We start from the raw sequence: 13,312 nt of genomic DNA on the forward strand, positions 1-13,312 counted from the left end.
TGCCTAAGAGGCTTATTGGTGAGAACAACAATAGTATGAGCTTGGATGTGCGGATGAAGCTTTTGAGCTGCAACAAGTAGAGCATATGCCAACTTTTCGATCTCTGGGTACCTCGTTTCTGCCCCCTACAACACTTTGCTAACATAGTAGATAGGCCGCTGGACCCGATCTACCTCTTTTATTAGTACCAAACTGACTACCTCGCCACTCGCAAAGAGGTACAACTCCAAAATATCCCCCTCCTCGGGTCGGGTCAGAACCAAGATACTGGCGAGGTACCTTTGAGCTCGTCAAAAGCGAGCTAGCACTCTTCGGTCCACTCGAAGCCTTTGCTTCTTTTAATTGCCTTGAAGAAAGGCAAGCAGCGATTTGCCGATCTGGACATGAAGCGGCTTAGAGCGGCTATGCGGCCGTTCAACCTCTGAACCTCCTTCAATTTCCGGAGTGGTCTCATATCTAAGATTGCCTTAATTTTTTTAGGGTTAGCCTCAATGCCACATCGATTAACGATGTAAACTAGGAACTTACCCGAGGTGACACCAAAGACGCACTTATTAGGGTTTAACTTCATATTAAACTTGCGCAAAACTACGAAACAGAATGCAAATCTTTTATTAAATCATTTGAAAACTGAGTTTTGACGACCACGTCGTCTACATAGCATTCTACTTTCTTGTCGATCAACGACTCAAACAATTTGTTTACAAGTCTTTGGAATGTTGCCCTAGCATTTTTTAGTCCGAAGGGCATGACCTTGTAGTAGTACATGCCGAGCTCAGTTATGAAGGTTGTTTTTTCTTCATCAGTAGGGTCCATTCTGATCTAGTTGTAGCCCGAATAGACGTCCAAAAAGCTCAGCAACTCATGCCCTGAGGTCGCGTCCACCAAACGGTCGATCCTAGGGAGTGAGAAGCAGTCCTTCGGGCAGGCCCAGTTCAGGTTTGTATAATCGGCGCACATGCGCCATTTACCGTTAGCCTTTTTAAACAGAACGGGGTTGGCCACCCAGCTCGGGTAATGGACTTCCCTGATAAAATCGGTTGCGAGGAGCTTCCCGACCTCCTCGTCAACTGCTTTCCAATGCTCCGGGGCTCGGTTGTGTTCAGTTTGTGAGTGATGATGCTAGGGTCTATGTCGGGCATCTCTACCGCGGACCATGCAAAAACATCTAAATTTCTAAGTACGAAACTTACGAGTTGAGATCGCAGAGGCTCCTCGACTGAAGCGCCGATCTGAAGTGTCCGAGTTGGGTCCTCTGTCGAAGTTGGCACGGAAACAGTCTCTTCCGTATGTGCAGCTCGCTCTTCGCAATGCTCCACAGGTCTCTCTAGCTCGAGGTCGTCTGCCACCTTGGCTTTTCCTTTGAGAGCGGTGACATAGCACTTGCGAGACTCGAGTTGGTCGCCTCCCACAACCCCAACTCCGAAGTCCGTGGGGAACTTCATCACCAAATAATAGGTGGAGACCACCGCACGTAGAGCATGAGTGACAGGCCAACCTATTATAGCGTTGTACGGGGAGGGAGTCGCGACCACCAACAAGTCATGGTTGAGTCTCACTATGCTAGGCTAGGTGCCGACCTCCACAGGTACAATGATTCTCCCCAAGGGCCTGACTTCCTCTCTGCTGAAGCCCACCAAGGGAGTACTTGCGGGCTTGAGGTTGCTCTCTTGGAGCTGAAGCTTATCGAGCGCGGCTTTGAAGAGAATGTCTACCGAGCTGCCGGAGTCGACGAGGGCGCGCTTCACCTCGAAATCATTGATCCTTATCTTCACGACAAGCGCGTCATCGTGAGGGTAGTGGACCCCACGTGCGTCGTCCTCAGTGAAGAAGATCGGTTCCTCTGTCCTTGGCTGCTTCGGGGGGTTCTGCTCTTCCCTTCCGATCTCACGAGCTGAGGTCCGAGCTGAGGCCGAATTGCAACCCGCAACAATCGATCCTCCGGTGATCATGTGTATGGTCCCCCGAACTGGCCTCTCTTCGGGAGGTGGCCTCTACGGCTACTTGCCATGCCTGCTGCTAGATTCGGGGGCATCTCTGCTGCCTTGCTCGCCCTGCCGACCTGTTTTATTGTCATTCTGTACAAAATTTCTTAAATATCCGCGACGGATGAGCTCTTCTATCTCATCGCGGAGGTTCTTACAACTTTCGGTACTATGACCGTGATCTTTATGAAAATTACAATACAAATTTTTATTTCTAACACTCGGGTCCCCTCTCAGCCGAGGTGGCCACTTCACGTACGAGGCGTCCTTGATCGCCATGAGAATCTCAGCCCGCTTTGCCTTCAGAGGTGTATAGTCGGTCCTTTCTGCTAGAGGAGCTCGGAAAGGCTGACCTGGCCTTCCTCCCCGAGCTGGGTCTTTCTTCTTCTTGTTGTCCCCATGGATCAAGGACTTAGCTTCTCTTTTTCTCTTTTTAGGCAAACTTTCATTCTTCTGGTTAATCTCCTCCTCCGTCCCTATGAACTGGTCCGCGAGCTTGAGGAACACGGTTACAGTCTTAGGCCGGTTGACAACTACATGCCACTTAAACTCCTTGTGTGTTATGCCTCTCTTGGCTGCTGTGAGGCGCACTGCGGGGTCCAAGTCAGGTATCTGTAGACAAGCATCATTAAACCGCTTGATGTAGCTACGAATAAACTCCCCTTCCCTCTGGACTATGCTGAGGAGACTTTCTTGGGTTCTCAGGCATCTTTTGCTAGTGACGAAGTGGGAGGTGAAGACCTGCACAAACTGCGCCCAACTTTTTATTGTCCCGGGCGCGAGGTTCCTGTACCACGTGCGGGCTACTCCTTTGAAAGTGGTAGAGAAGACCACGCAGATGCAAGACTCGCTTGCCCTTGCCAGGTGCATCTGCAACTGGAAGGCATCCACGTGATCATTCGGGTCAAATGATCCGTCATACTTGTCCAGGGGAGGTAATTTGAAGTCCTTGGGCATTGGGACGGCCAAGAGTTCAGGAGACAGAGGGGATGGTACAGAGAGGAGCGGAGTGGTTTTCACTTCGTCCGAGCTTACCTCTTCTTTTTCTTTGAGTTCAGGCAAGTGGTGTGTCGCAGTTCGGCGAGCTCGGCGACGCCTCCTCTGCTTCTTTGCGGGCTCTGCATTGGTGCTACTCGCTTCTGTGTTGTCAGGAATGGCTCTTGTAGGGAGTGGCTCGGACTGCTGATGACGACTGTGGATCGGTCCTTGCCTGGAGTCCACGACTAGGACATCGAATCGGTTCTCAAGGAGAGGGGCCACGAACTCAGAAAGCTGAGGTGATGCGGATCTGGGAGGCTGAGAGTTCCCCAACTTGACCGCACGCAGAGAGCTGGGTGTGATCGGATTCTCCCTCCTGCCGCAGGACAAGACTTGGCTCCTAGGAGGATTCTGGGCTCGGGAGGTCTCTCCCCGGCGAGAGGGGCGTTCATTCTGGCGGTGAGGCTTTGTCTGCTATGGGGCCGGGTGCCGTGGTGGAATCAGCGGCTGGTTCAGAGGCAATAGGGGGAACTGCTGCTGATACTACTGCTAGTAGACATGGTGTAGAGCTTACTGCTGGTACAGCTGAAGTTGTTGGACTTGCTGTACTTGAGCTTGTATGGCTCTCATGCAATGCATCACATCTTCAAGCTGGTTTGGTCCAGCTACTAGGGGAAGAGAAGGCTCAGTGAAAGTGGCGCCTATTGCGGAGGGGAGCGGAGCGCTCACTGGTGCCGCGATCTGAGGCACGCTCAGCGTCGGGATCCCATCCATAGAGAGAGGGAGGGTGAACTGTCCGACACATACTGTAGGGAGTTGAGGTTCCGGAGAAGTGTTTGCGCTTGAGTTGCGTCCGGCGTTGCTGGAGGAAGCCATGGATACAGAGGTTGCAAAACTTGGTGGAAAAAGGATTTTCGATGCGTTTCCCACAGACGACACCAAATGATGGTGCGCGATCTTGGCACTCCTAGCTGGCAGAGGCTGCACTCATAGTTGGCGCTGGACGAGGTACCAGCGAAGAAGAAGGTGAAGGATTCCCGAGGAGCTCGCCCGACGAGAACACTCCGATGCTTAAGTTAGAACTCGGTGGAGAACTGAGAGAGTTGCAAAGAAATAAGGGCTAAGAGTGAAGATGCGCAATTGCAATTACCTTTTCCCTTAAGGGCTGGAGCCCTTATATATTAATGCCCTGTCAAATCGGGTGTAACCGCCTTTGATTCTCTGCCGCAGCCGTTATTTGCCAGGGCTGAGCAGGTGGGCGTAGGTAACCGTCACAAGGTATGGCCCTGTCAGTCGAGAGACATTTTTTGGAGCTGGCAGGCACGACGCCGCCTGATGAGAGACGTGGGCGCAGTCCTCTGGATTGGCAAGTGCTGCACCGTCAGACAAAGGACGTGGGAGCAGTCTGACGGGCACGGTCTTGTCAGATAAGAAGCTTTCCGAAACCCTCGGATTACTCAATAGTGAGCTACTTTGTAGCGAGCTGCGTGGTAGCAAGCTGCCTTGTAGTGAGCTGCCTGGTAGCGAGTTGTTAGGTTGGGTTTTAGTGAGCTCATTACGCCGAGTTGTAGCCAAGCTGTCATGCTGAGCTGTCACTTACGTTGAGTCATGTCCACCTGTCGCCTAGTCAAGCAGTCGGGTCAAATTACCCTCCATCAGTTCCCACATAAATCTGAAAAAGAACATGAGTTTCTTGGTCAATTAATGGGAATCAAAATCCCATTGACCAACTTTCCTCCTCTCAAAATCCAAAAAAAAGAACGCCCGTTAAAACTTGAACCAGATACAAATAATTCATCTGGCTCGGTTTCACATCCTCTATTTGCAACTATGATTTGGCACTCCTGCGTGGTGCACGATTTTGAATTTTTCTATCATTTGCACTCTTTGGCTCCATTCTCTTTCATATAAAGTGGGGAGCATATCATTTTACCACTGACAAACAAACAAAACAACATCAAATCTGAAGCAACAGTAAACAGGAATTTCATTCCCCTGCATTTAATTTGGTGAAAGCATTGGTGTTATCTTGACAAGAGATGATGATTCAGGATTCTTGCCCAAATTGTGGTAATAGTGGCATCTCATGCTCAGAATGTGAAGCAGGCAATGTTTTGTGAGACCATCTCATATTTCTCCCAACTTTCTCTTATTGACAGAGGCTGCAGGTACATAAAGAGCCTGCAATTGTTTGAAACACGGTGATGAACCACATGATGCCTCGTACTGCACATAAGCATCTTGGATTAACACCATGATATGTGTCCAATTACTACATGGAAATTTCTTAACAAAATTTGTGAAATTCCTTGGGCTGCGTTTGGTTGTGATGCATATTTATTAAATTTGTACTAGTACAAATGCATGGGAGTGCAAATAAAAAAAGACAAATTCTTATTTAATTTTGTTTGGATTTTACTTTGTTCTGCTTCATGTCTTAATTTGCACTCAAATCATTTGCACTGTCAAGGTTTTGCATCAGTGCAAATTTATTTGCATTGCAACCAAATTTATTTGCATCACTGCCTCTGTTTTACTTTCTATTAAATCAAACAAAGGCTTAGTGATGATCATAGGTATCTTGCATTCCAAGGGATATGAAACAATGTCTACATCATATGTACACAAGAGAATTTTTCAGTAGTAAGTTGTAATCAATTTAGGAAACCCTAGAGAAACTTAGCCAATTTGATGATAAAAACTATAGCTCTGCTCTTGGATTATAATCTTTGATTGACAACAATAAATCTTGTGTTTTCTCTTTTTTTTTTTATTTCTTTAATCTCGCATAACACTTGATCAGCTACCAGATTGTCCCCTCCAGTAAAATCATGAAACGAAAGCTATAACTCAGTCTTACATAATGACATGGCATTTGGTTTGGTTGATAACAAGGCAGGTGGAAAATTTCTAGGAGTCAATATCACTAATTGAGTTAGAATCAAGGTATCATTCAATGCTTTTTGTTTTTCCTGTTTCACATCAATATGGAGACAAAATGACAACATGGCACTCGTGCATGCATACATTATAATTTAATATATTTTTTTATTATTTATTTTATTTTTGTAATTATTGCAATATTATTACTTATTTATTGTGTTTTCATTATTAATATTTTTTTAATAATGTGTATTTTTAATACTTATTGGAGATTAAACTATTGTTATTTATTAGATATTAGACTATTAATTTAGCTGAAATTAGAAGTGTTCATCAGGTTGGTTCAGTTCGGTTCGATGGTAGGCTGTTTGACCAACCAAATTGACTTGGTCAGGTTGGGGAAATGGTCACTCAAAACCGATTAACCATTACTAAAAACCGGCCAACCCAGATTGTATCAGTTAGGGTTGTTTTTCAGCTTAGTCAGTCGGTTCAAAAGACATAAACTTAAACAATTAAATTGAAATTATAAAAAGTATAGTGGCATTATTAAAAAATAAATTTAAAAATTAAATTTATGATATAAAATATTTTAGACTAAGAAATATGGGAATTTCTCCACTTTCCTATATTAAAAAAATATATTTATTTTGATCGGCTTACAAATGGCCAAAGCTAACCAGAAATACTACAAAACAAATATCAATTTGATGAATTACCCTAGCTAAAATAAATTATTGCTATTTATGTATTGTAAAAAAAATTATTGGAGGTAGTATATAAAATATAAATAATTATTAATTTTTTAAAATTTTAAAAATATAAAGCAATTATGTACTCTTATGTGTTTCTATTATTTAACTTTCTTTTAACAAATCCCGTACATCGCACGGACTCCCACTAGTTTATAGATCGAAAGAGATAAAACCAAATTATTCACACTCTCTACTATCCTAAACTAACTCAAACAAAAGTCTTATCTCAACTCAATCGCTTTCAATCTTATCTTTATCTCATAAGGTTTCCTAACCTTATCTCATAATATCCCCTAACACTAACCAATACATACCTATATGTTGCAAAATTTGTTACTGCTCAGTGTAAATGAACCATCGTCAAAGCATTAGGGTTTAGGAATGTTCAAAAGAAAACAATTTATGGGTTAATTAGTCGAAGATTGGTTTAGGTTTCAGCCCTAACCATCTATATTCAAGTTGAGGTCGGCTTAAACCCAACCCAAGTTTGAACAACAAACCAATCTTTGTGTCAGTTCATTAGACTTCTTAGGGCCCATGACTTCAATACTTCTTAGTGCTGAGTAGGTGTTACGCAATCCAAGGGATACGTTATAAATCTATATATCGTCTGTAGATGAGCATTCTCACCAGGGGTGGCAAATAGGTGGGTTGGATTGCGTTGGATTGGGTAAGGGTTGAATACCAACCCATCCATTTTGACCTACCAACCCACCATAATTCATCATCAATCATTGTTAAAGGGTCATAACCTACCTAACCTCACTTATAAATACAAAAATGGGTCGGGATGGCTCATATACCCAAAATAATAAATTTTGAGAGAATAATCTCTCCCAAGACTACCATGTAACAAAAATGAGTTATGTCAACCCGTATACCCAAAAATGCAAAAAATATAGATAAATGCTGAAAAAGCAAAAAAATACCAAAAATTGTAGACAAATACAAAAAATATGAAAAATACAAAAAAACTAAAAAAATATAGAAAATTCAGAACTTTTGTAGAAAAAACCAGAAAATATGCAAAAAAAATACCAGAGAATTGTAGGAAATGCATGAAAAACACCAAAAATGCAAAAATTATGCAGAAAAGCACCAAAAATTGTAAAAAATGCAGAAAAATACCAAAAAATTTGCAGAAAATGCAAAAAATGCAAAACTTTTATAAAAGTTCTTTTGCAAAAGTACTTTTATGAAAGTACTTCTACAAAAGTACTTCAATAAAAGTGCTTTCATAAAAGTACTTTCATAAAAGCACTTTTATAAAAGTGCTTTTATGCTTTCATAAAGTGCTTTTATAAAAGTGATTTTATGCTTTCATAAAAGTACTTTAATAAAAGTGCTTTCGTGTAGAAGTACTTTTGTAAAAGTGTTTTCATAAAAGTACTTTTATAAAAGTGCTTTTATGCTTTCATAAAAGTGTTTTCAGAAAAGTACGTTCATAAAAGTACTTCCATAAAAGTGATTTTATGTAAAAGTACTTCTATAAAAGGGCTTTCGTGTAAAAGTACTTTTGTAAAAGGGTTTTCGTAAAAGTCCTTTTCATAAAATTGCTTTTGTGAAAGTGCTTTTGTATAAAATTGCATGTGAACACAAAAGTTAATAAAATCTATATGTGGCATGGTGGTTTGGAAGTTTAATGAGATATGGCTACACTTGGAGGCATGAGTTTGAATCACTGCAACTTCTAATTTTTGAGATTTGGCGAGTATAGATAGAATTGACATTGACCCAATCCGTCCTGACCCTAATGGGTACCCTCGACCAAACCCCTTGACCCTAATGGATTACTCAACCCATATTGACCCACCAATAGATTGGGTGGGTTTGGGTGGGTTCCAAAGTGGGTGGGTTGGGTGGGTCAAATGGGTTAGGGTCGAGATTACAAGCCCTAATTGTCATATTTAGTTCTACTCAATTTTAGGAAACCACAAACTTAACTAATTCGGTGATAAAAGCTATGCCTCTGTTAGTAATGTAATCATTGTTTAAGAATAATGAAATATTGCAGAAGTTCATTCATGGGTAGGGGGGGCAACGAGTCGAGCTTTTCACGAGCAGCTTGAACTTTGCTCTGCTCAGTTTTAATTGAGCTTTGAGTCGAGTTCGAGCCTAATTTGCAGGCTTGATTAATAAACGAGTCGAGCTCGAATATATATATATATACATATATATATATATATAATAAAATTATAGAAAATAATATATATAATAAAAATATAACAATTCTTATTTTTTAAATACAAAATAAAAAATATTTTTATATATAATTTTTTATTTTTATAAAATATTTTTCCTCAAATCGAGCTCGAGCTTATGAGTTTTTGGCTCAAGCCAAACTCAATGTTCTAGCTCGAACCGAACTCGAGCCATATAATACCTTGATGAACCGAGCTCGAACCTTATACTATTCGGCTCGGCTCGGCTCGAATCCACCCCTATTCGTGGGTTCCAACACAAACTGCCAAACCACATTAATGCGGTGTTTGAAATCATACTATATTGAGTTCAAACCACGCCACACCTCATTCAGACGTTCGGTTGTGGTGTGGCATGGTTTGAACTCCACTATATCGTGGTATGGTTTTTATCTCGCCCAAATTATTGGCTATAGACTTTTTTCGTGGCCTCAACCACAATATGGGATACTAATAGCCCCGGTGTTGGTTATGGTGCTTTGCAAGTTCATTTTTAATATTTTAAATTATAGTTTATCAATTTTATTTTATCATTAGCTATTATTTTATTAGTTCTTGTGTTTTCAATGAATTATTAATCCAGCTGATTGAACTGTTCAAACCGTCACCCAATCATGATTTGATCAAAAACCGTCTGAATCAAATGATTGGACCATTCGACCTGGTGGATGCTTGAAAACCATTAACTTGGTCAAAACAATCGGACCGTTGACCCATTCGATCCGGTGACTGGGTCAGGTTACACACTTATTGTGTATGCAAACCTCGAGAGACCATAACTTTATACTCTGATGTCCGATTGAGATAATTCTTTTTTATTTTGGATAATTTTTCGATATCTATGCATTCTAAGATGCCTTAGGCACCTTGCCCCTCTATTTTTGCCAAACCCCCCTCGTTGCGTATATTAATTACTAAATCAATTTAATTAGCTTATCACCAAAGTGCCCTTATTAGAGCTTGAATTTAACTAAGAATTGGTCTATCCAGTTATAACACATAGTAGTGTCCAATAACTCCGAATAAAGCCTTATGTTACTCTCCTTGAGAAAATAGTAAAATTATGATGCTACTACAAATCAATAATGTGTAAACCTCATAATAATTAAATCAGTATCAATATGTCGTCAATGTTTTAAAAACACACCCAGAAGCGAACCACTTTACCCACCGTTTTTCGGGACAGTAGTTTGACCACCCCACTTTTAATGGATGGCCTTTTGGAATTTAAAAAAACAATCTAAAAATAAATAATGATAAAAAACTGTTGCCTGAGTTAAATAGGTCCACGGTTTGATCGTCCAAGTCAGTAGGTCATTGATCAAGTCAATTATTTTTGGCTAAGGATAAAACAGAATCAATTTCGTGGATAACTTTTAGGCCAAACGGTCCGACCATTAGGGTCAAGGATGATTCCAAAACCATGGTTTTTTGTTTATTTTGTTTTCCATCAATGAAGAGAATTGATTGTCAATAACAAGCCACTTGTACATACAAATATATTATAGATGCTACATTTGTCCGTCTCCATTTTCTGCTTCATATGTCGTATCTTTCTAGGTCTCATTCCTTACATCTGGATCAAGTTGTTGGAATTAATTTTTCGGATATAATGCTTATTGGTTCAAATCTCACCTTCACCATGGGCATTTTGAACTTTACAATTAAAAAATGGTTCTATGGTGTAGTGGTTAGCACTCTGGACTTTGAATCCAGCGACCTGGGTTTGACTCCCGGTAGGACTTTGTAGTGCAAATGATTTGGGTGTAAATTCTCATTTATTTTTATTTTAAATTTTATCTTATATTGTTTGATTGCAATATAAATGAAGTAAAATAAGACCTGAAATAGAACCTAAAATAAAATTAAACCAAAATCTGCATTCTTTTCATTTGTACTCCTATGCATTTGTACTAATACAAATAAGATTGCACTATAACCAAACACAGCCTTTGGTCCAATTTTCAACCAAATAAATCAGTGGCTCACTCGTAATGTAAATAGACAGGATCTAGCTGAGGTTCTCGGGAGCCCGGATTCAGTGGACCCTTGGGTTCACACAGCGCGTGAACCCTCCTCCAATAAGAGACGTGCACATCGCCCCTTCGAGTCTATCTGGTTCAACCGGGCAGAAAAAAACAAAACCAATTGAGTCTCCTCTATTCCCCTTCGTTTGAACTCCCTCTCTCCCCCATTTTCACCCAAGCCCTAGTTCAAGAATACAAGGACACCGGTGGCATCCTCATTGATTCATCGACCTCCAACGGTGAAACATTCTACCAGTAGCGAGCAAAAACCCTCCAGTGAGCATCTTCTCCTTCTCCGGTTGACCTGGAACCCTGTGTTTAATCTCAAATGTTATCTTCTTCCTCTCTACAGGTCACTGGCGGCATCCTCACTGTTTCACCGACCTCCGACGGCTTGCATTCAACTGGTGACAAGAAAATAACCTCCGGTAAGCTTCTTCTCCTTCTCCAATTGACCTGGCATCCTCATTGATTCACCGATGGCGTCCTCACTATTTTCCTAACATCCAACGGCTAGCATTCAATCAGCGACATGCAAAAAACCTCCGGTAAGTTTCTTCTCCTTCTCCTTTTCCTGGAACCATTGTAGCTAGTCTTGTAGACGTTGCCCCCTTATAGAGAGTATTTATGGTTAGGGTCCTGAGTCATGAACATGTTAGGGTGCTAAATTCTTGATCTTAAGATTCGAATTGGGCAGAAATTTGATATTGCAAACCCAAAAACAAGAAAACAGGATTAACTTGGTTTATTTATCTAGCTATTTTGGTAGCTCCTATGGGTGTCATGCTGGAAAAAAGAGCAGTTTCTTACTTTCTTTGAACTAGAAAACCAGTTGGTTGGTTGTTCAAAACAAGTATCATGGCCTAGGACTAGAGTATATCCTCAGTCATGTGACGTCTAACACTAGTGATGAGGATATCTACCGGAGCTGTACCTAGGATTTGAATACCATCTTGACATGATTCAAGATGTGGTCCCTGGGGAAATAACAAAACGGGTCATGGCCTAAAGTATCAGGCAATCCCTTCAAGCTCTAGTATACTAGCATATTTGTGTGGGGTTAGTTTCCACAAAACAGGTCATGGCCTACAGTATCAGGATAGAATTGGACCCCTACAATTATTACAAATAATAGTAAGTTCAGGTGAAAGTAATATGAACTTATCAACAAATTGGACCCCGCTGCATTTATCACAAATACAAGTCAATTCAGGACAAAACAACAAAGTAATATGAACTTATCAACAAGGTGGTAAGGAGAGATGGAAAAGCAAAGCTTATAAAGCAGGAAGTTGATTAACAGCATCCAAATGGCTGGTAGGTGAAAAAGAATGACAATAAATAGAGCTTAATCTGTGTGAATGTGCATAGATATGTTACACGGATTTAGACTAAAATGAGAGAACCACGTGAATGTGCATCCAAAAGGCTATTGTTTATCTTTTTGAACAAGTGTAATGCTATAAATGCATCATTAGGTGTGCTGGTACTTAGTTCCTATTCATGCCTAATTTAAACAAGTTTATCATCCTCTAAATTGTTTACGTGTTTTCTGATACAAGGAATGAGGTTTGAGTCAACTTGTGATCAACCATCCCATAGAGAATTAAAATACAGTCCAATGCTTTGTGATTGCGGATCGAAGGAGTTGTATAATTTGGGTATCAAAGACAAATCAAAATTGGAATAGATTGCTTTACACTTGTCCTAAAAAAGTTGCAAGTGGTATAATAAATTCACATGTTTTATGTTTGTGACAATATTGATGTTTGAATGATGTTGACTTCTTTGTTGCATTTATGTAGCCAAACAAACCAAATGGGAAGCATTGTGATTATTTTGCATGGGCAATTCCTGAAAGTTTTGAAGATGACACTATTTCATCCATGAACAACCAAGAAGATCTAGAAACCCAAATTGATGAGCTTGACAAATTGGTGGCTGACATGGATAATTGTTTGAGGATAATGGAGTCGTTGCTATCTTCCCACAAATTTCATATTGAGGGGATCAGTACCATGTGTTTCACAATCATTATATTTATGAATGGAATTCTTCTCGTGTACATATATAAAGAGTCCTTATGTAATGTATTTGGACCATTGTTCATCTAAACTTTAAACATTAGACCCGATGCTTAATTGCTTATTGGATGTGCTTATTTGGACCCTTGTTTATCTAAACTTTAAACTTTACGCTTGATGCTTAATTTATTATTATTATTTTTTTTATGGAAGATGCTTAATTTCCTATTGGATGTGCTTATTAGGTGGGCCTCCACCTAATACTGAAGCTATTCTTGATGATACCTTCATATGAATTCCAGATCTTGAAATACTGAAGCTATTCTTTATTGACAGAACCTTGAAATGTTCTTAGTCAATATTTGGCATGACATAGGTTATGTTTAGCTTCCCATACAAGCTCAAAGATGTTGCAACGAATTGATCCTCGTGGATTAGCATAAGATGAAAGTTGGAGTG

At 40.6% G+C, this 13,312-nt stretch overlaps 1 long non-coding RNA gene and 1 other non-coding gene across 2 annotated transcripts; both read left to right on the forward strand.

The window, feature by feature from the left end:
- Positions 1-10,475: 10,475 nt before the first annotated feature.
- Positions 10,476-10,547, forward strand: TRNAQ-UUG (transfer RNA glutamine (anticodon UUG)). The gene has a single exon. It is a non-coding gene; the product is annotated as a tRNA-Gln (tRNA).
- A 422-nt stretch (positions 10,548-10,969) lies between these two features.
- On the forward strand, positions 10,970-12,975 carry LOC148789987 (uncharacterized). Its single transcript, XR_016079875.1, has 3 exons — positions 10,970-11,105; positions 11,182-11,377; positions 12,635-12,975. It is a non-coding gene; the product is annotated as an uncharacterized LOC148789987 (long non-coding RNA).
- The last annotated feature ends 337 nt before the right edge of the window (positions 12,976-13,312 follow it).

This window comes from Nelumbo nucifera, chromosome 8 (genome assembly GCF_055504915.1).
Source record: "Nelumbo nucifera cultivar China Antique chromosome 8, China Antique-T2T, whole genome shotgun sequence".
Classification (NCBI taxonomy): Eukaryota; Viridiplantae; Streptophyta; class Magnoliopsida; order Proteales; family Nelumbonaceae; genus Nelumbo; species Nelumbo nucifera.